This window comes from Dendropsophus ebraccatus, unplaced genomic scaffold (genome assembly GCF_027789765.1).
Source record: "Dendropsophus ebraccatus isolate aDenEbr1 unplaced genomic scaffold, aDenEbr1.pat pat_scaffold_2111_ctg1, whole genome shotgun sequence".
NCBI lineage: Eukaryota > Metazoa > Chordata > Amphibia > Anura > Hylidae > Dendropsophus > Dendropsophus ebraccatus.
In genome coordinates this window covers 12,195-18,381 of record NW_027209553.1, presented here as the reverse complement: position 1 = coordinate 18,381, position 6,187 = coordinate 12,195, and the positions used below count along the sequence as shown (strand labels likewise).

General features: G+C 43.6%; 1 pseudogene; it reads right to left on the bottom strand.

The window, feature by feature from the left end:
* Positions 1–1,625: 1,625 nt before the first annotated feature.
* LOC138775820 (tigger transposable element-derived protein 4-like) lies at positions 1,626–3,035 on the bottom strand (annotated as a pseudogene).
* Between the last annotated feature and the right edge of the window lie 3,152 nt (positions 3,036–6,187).

The window sequence follows — 6,187 nt, the reverse complement described above, 5'->3', positions numbered from 1 at the left end:
TTTCCCCCCCGATCCCTTGTCACGGGAAGGGTGTCCCCACTTGTAATCAATTCCCCCCCTTCCTGTCCAAACTTTTCCTTAAGGTTGCATTCACATGTACAGGATCTGCAGCAGATTTGATGCTGTGTTCAGTTATTTAGATCAATCTGCTGCGGATCCGTAGCGTAATACGATACGGTATGTGAAGCTACCCTAAAGAAGTTGTCCACTTTTTTCCAATTTAAAAAAAAAAAATGCTGAGAACCTCTCAATCAATGTAAATTGCAGGATAACTGATAGAGTGTCCATTCCCCTGCAGCGCCACCACAGGTAAATGAAGTATTACATGGTGTCCGTTGATAGACTCCCTTGTAGGAATCTCTTTACTAGAAAAACTCTGAATGAGGATTATCTTCCATTAACAGAGGCCGACTACTGTGTTTTATTATTGTTTCTAGAGGGAATAATAGCGCCCCTTCCCCTTCCCAGTGATTGACAAGATATACAAAGCAACTCATAGTTATAGTCCGCCGTATCCTTTGTTACCACTACTAGTCTAATGGCACAGTATTTATTTAATGCCATGTGGCTTAAGGGTTTGTTCACCAAAAGTTCTTTCTTTCAAATCAACTGGTGCCAGAAGTTGACAAAAAGTTCGGTACTTATAAGCTGCTGTATGTTCTCCAGACTGGTGTAGTCTTTCAAGTCTGGAGAGCAGGGAATTTGCTGCTGCTCTGGACAGTTCCTGACACGGACAGAGGTGGCAGCAGAGAGCACTGTGTCAAAACTGGAAGATACCCCACTTTCTGCAGGACGTACAGCAGCTGATAACTACTTTAAGACGCAAAAAGGTCTGTGGACCTCAGTTACGTGTCCAAAACACAGAGACCGAAGATTTTTAAAATAAAGTAAATTACAAATCCCTGTACCAGTTTGATTTGAATTTCTTTTTGTTAATACCCCTTTAAATAATTAAATTAGTAATAACACTCAACAATCTGGGTTTATTCTCCAAGAGAATTTTTTTAAGTAGGTGCAGCGCAGTTTATAAAAGTTTAAAAACAAGTTTTGAATGAATCCGTTTTTGACGAGTCATCTGACAGGGAGGCCCATACGCAATGTACTCCATCTCTTTTCCCTACTCTCTTTCCGCCATTCCTTCTATGTATAGTACATGCAAGACCCGGGAAATTTTTAGAGTTTTTGAATTTTTCTTGAAATTATAGACTCGAATGTCCCGAAGTAGTAGTGCAGACCCCTGTCAATCTCTTACAGTACTTTGTTTGTATCTTGTCACGTCATTTTACTAGATTGGTCATAGTCGGAATTGGTCAGACATCTCTCGATTGACTTTGCACGCACAGAATACTCATATCTTGGTTTCACTGCCAAAACCTGCTGGATGATATCACAAGCTTCTCTGATCTCCTCGACACTCACCGCTGCCCCGGCTCCTCGGACTTAACCACAATTGTAGATACTTCCTCATTGCCGGCATACAGTTTTGGACGTGACCCTAAACCACTGTATGAGCCCTTATCCTCCTTGTATGAAAAGTCAGCTTTTAGTTTTTGATTTGGTTTTTTTTTATATGTGGTTTCGAACCCCAGACTTTCATCATCCTCTTCCTTGATAGTCAATGTTTGTTAGGAACAGAACCTGTGGTCATGCCGCGTAATTTTGCTGCGTTCTGTTGTTTTCTTGTAAAATGGGAATGATAGGTCTTCCCGAGCTCTAGCCTCCGATGGGTCATGTGTGGCAGAGCAAAGAATTCGGACGCCTTCCTGTTTTTGAAAGCAGGATTTTGATAGTATTGCGTGTAACTCGTAGCCATGCCTTTTCATGGTGTAACTGGCTTCCACCAGTGAGATCTCGCACATTTTCTGAAGAAGAGATCCCTCGGCTTTCCTACTGGTGGTGTCCATCTTCTTGCAACCTCTCGAAAAGAAGTTCCCTGTAGAGAATACCGAATTCGTTGACCATCTCTTCACCAAAGTGATGGTTGGATGAAACGTGTTCTTTGGGGAAAATCATAATGAGATATTTCTGACTTGACTTTTGGTCCAGTATTATTGGCTTGAAGCCAGAAGAATTTTTTCTTTCCGTCTATCGAGTTTGGCATCCCAGTTGAGGAGCCCACTCTACAAGCAACTATCCGTCATGTGTCCATTAGTACTAGCTTTAAGGGACACTGGAGAAAGGCAATGCGTTCCGAGAGATCTTGAGGAAATTGTGGGTAACTAGTAACTTTAGTCTTCCGTCCGTTGATGTTGCAGCAGAACCATATGCAGACGGTTTTTCCTTCGGTTCGGCGTTCATGCTTGCTTGCCAAAACTAAAATGAAAGGAGACCCTACAGCACAGAAAATGTCTTGTAAAGAGTAATCTTTAGCAATTCGAGCAAGCAACGCAGATCTACTCAAAGCATCTCCTTGAGTAGTTTGGCCACCGAGCACGGACATCATATGTTCGTTCCTCTCTCCTTGAATTTGTCCATTAGGGTTGTAGTGACTTCCAGTAATTCTTCCCTCTGCACCACTGTTGAGTTCCAGTCTGACCATCTGTGTAGCCTTAGGTAGGATTTTTACGTACTTACCTTCACCTATACTACCAAACCACCTCTCCCCAGGTAAGACTTCTGCCCTGTAGATAGTCGATACCTTTCCTTCCACCTCCCTAGCCATCCGTTTGAAGGTTTGAACTGTGGCATCCAATTTCTTTTGCAATTGCTTCAGCCCTGTCTCATAAGTATAGGTCCAGAATGGGTACTTATTGGCCTTGGCGAAGAGAAGCCATTCCAGTAGAGCCTCGTCCACCTTGGCATGCTTAAATGGTCTATTACGTTTACGACTTGGATTCTCATTTTGGTTCCATCGCTCTAATATTTCTCTCTCTTTTTCATGACACGACTAATGGTTGACTGTGAGAGTCCCATGTTCCTCGCCACTGAGGACTGAGATGCTTTAGGTTGTTGTAGAAGTTCTAGGATCTTCACCTTTTCTGCTAGGTTGAGTCCCGTCTTTTCTTGTAGGTCTGTACTCGATTACCGGTATCCATTTCTAGAAGACATGAAAGGGGAAAGTGTTGTTATGTGTCGCACATTGAATCAACTTGGACTTTGCAACTGACCAGCGACAACCAACCCACTTGGAAATACTGGGGAACACTCATTTAATGCCTACAAATATTCTACAATATCCTGACACCTCAGTGGTAATGTTGAGAAACCTGTCAAACTATTCTGGTTTTACAACGGTCTCTGAACCTGAATATTCAGCATTTAATTCCCGGGGCCACAGGAGTTGGATAATGCCTTAGGGCCCTATTACATAGAGCGCTAAACGCCAAATCGCCCAATTTGGCCGATTATTGCTCTGTGTAATAGAGACAACAATCAGCTCTGTATATGTCCCGGCACCACGCACTGTGGCTTTAGAGTGGCCTGTCTGAGCTGCCAGATAATAGTAGAGAAGACGCCGGCACTCACCAAGTAGTTCTGCTTGTTTATTGTAGTGCAATAGACATCAGGTACAGTAAGGCCGCGTTATGGCCAAGCATGGCATTCATCAGCTTAGGGTACTACTAGGCCATGCTTGGCTGAAACGCATTCTTACTGTACCTGATGTCTATTGCACTACAATAACAAGCAGAACTACTTGGTGAGTGCTGGGTCTTCTCTACTATTTTTCTGGATACTTACCACCTCTAGCACCCACCACATACGGAAGTGCACCCTCCCTGCATCCATTGTCTGAGCTGACAGACCGCTCAGCCAACCAGGAGAAGACTGGGAGCATGGACAGGTTAAGTATTTAATGTTTGGGCAAGGGCTGCACGGACATGGCAAACGATGTCCGTGCGGCCCTCGCTAAACGATTATCGGGCTGTGTAATAAGCCCAGTAAATGAGCACCGATCTAGCAGATCGGCGCTTGTTTATAGTATAGATTGGGCCTCCCTTAGGGAGTCCAGGAAAACATAGATACAGACATAGTCCATCGGCTGTATCCATGTTTTCCAGGACTTCCGAGGGCTGCATCCGACAGGGAATCAAATACCCAATTGTTGCCGAACCCAAACAGTTTGTCAGGTCCTCTCGACACTTCTCACTAGTAACTTTTCTTTTCTTGGAAGATTGCCATTCTTTTTCAGTAAAGAACTGTCGGAGTGTTATGTGCTCTCCCAGTACCTGGGGTTTACACAAGGAATATGGTCGCACAACAGCAAGTTTCATCCAAAGTGACACCTCCAAAATATTGGTGCGATTTGCCGAAGCAATTTAGCTCTTAAGCTATATCCTTCTCTCACTGTTATGTTGTGCGATCAAAGACTTTCTGTAGCCCTGGCCTTATACTTTCATCTCACCATCAAGTTCACCCCACATTTCATCCAGCCTCACACTTCATAGGAGGCTCCTCAAGGAATATTATACTGTGGACACCCTATGGTCTGCTGACCCATTGCTTTACTGCTGAGTGTTGTGCTACTGAGAGAGCATGTTCATTAAGCCACTGCCTCAGAGGATGGAATCTAGGCTTGCAAGAACCACCAGTAGTGTCACAGTATGTCCCACACTACGGAATTCCCGCAGAATCACCCGGCATGGATCTGCAGCTCGCCCCCACTCGCATCTCCGCTGGTCCTATAGGCTTCATTCTATGGTTTGGCAGATTCTGCCATCCGCCTGAAGAATGAGTGGGTTAATTTTTCGGGCAGATGGTGGAATCTTCCAAACCATAGACTGTGCAAAAGAGGAGCCTGTGGAGCCTCATTGAAGAGTCTCAAAACACAGGACTAGCCAGATATCCCTCGGGGAAGGACCCAGCCAAGGGGCGGCTCCTGTAAGGAAACCACCAAAACCACCATATTAAGTGGCCCTATAAGGGATAAACCAAGGCCAGGTAACCATCCACATACAGCTGTTTCAGGGTGTTGCCCCTCATCAGTGTGGAGCAGGATTCTGGCTAGGTGGAGCAATGCCTAGTAGAGCCATAAGAGAAACAGATCGCTGATCTCAGGGAGACCAGCCAAACGACAACACTGCCGGCTGCTGGTGAAAGCGCTCAATGCAGTGAAGTCCTAAGGTCGCATCCATACCTTACATTGTTATATACTGCCATCCATACCTTACATTGTTATATACTGCCATCCATATCTTACATTGTTATATACTGCCATCCATACCTTTCATTGTTATATACTACGATTCATACCTTACATTGTTATATACTGCGATCCATACCTTACATTGTTATATACTGCCATCCATACCTTACATTGTTATATACTACGATCCATACCTTACATTTTTATATACTGCGAACCATACCTTACATTGCTATATACTGTGATCCATACCTTACATTGTTCTATACTGCGATCCATACCTTACATTGTTCTATACTGCGATCCATACCTTACATTGTTATATACTGCGAACCATACCTTACATTGTTATATACTGCCATCCATACCTTACATTGTTATATACTACCATCCATACCTTACATTGTTATATACTGCGATGAGTGAGAGATGAGTGAACCTGGAGCATGCTCAAGTCGATCCGAACCCGAACTTTCGGTATTTGATTAGCGGTGGCTGCTGAAGTGGATAAAGCCCTAAGGCTATGTGGAAATCATGGATATAGTCATTGGCTGTATCCATGTTTTCCAGACAACCTTAGAGCTTTATCCAAATTCAGCAGCCCCAGCTAATCAAATACCGAACGTTTGGGTTCGGATCGACTCGAACCCGAACCCGGTTTACTCATTTCTAACTGCGATCCATACCTTATATTGTTATATACTGCCATCCATACCTTACATTGTTATATACTGCCATCCATACCTTACATTGTTATATATTGCGATCCATACCTTACATTGTTATATACTGCCATCCATACCTTACATTGTTATATATTGCGATCCATACCTTACATTGTTATATACTGCCATCCATACCTTACATTGTTATATATTGCGATCCATACCTTACATTGTTATATATTGCGATCCATACCTTACATTGTTATATACTGCCATTCATTATGTCTATATAAATCACAGCATGCATCAACAGCAATGTGGACGGAAATATTCATACAAGACCCTGCATTCATCTATCACAGGGGTAGCGAACCGTGGCTTTCCAGCTGTTGCAAAACTACAACTCCCATCATGCCTGGACAGCCTTCGGCTGTCCAGG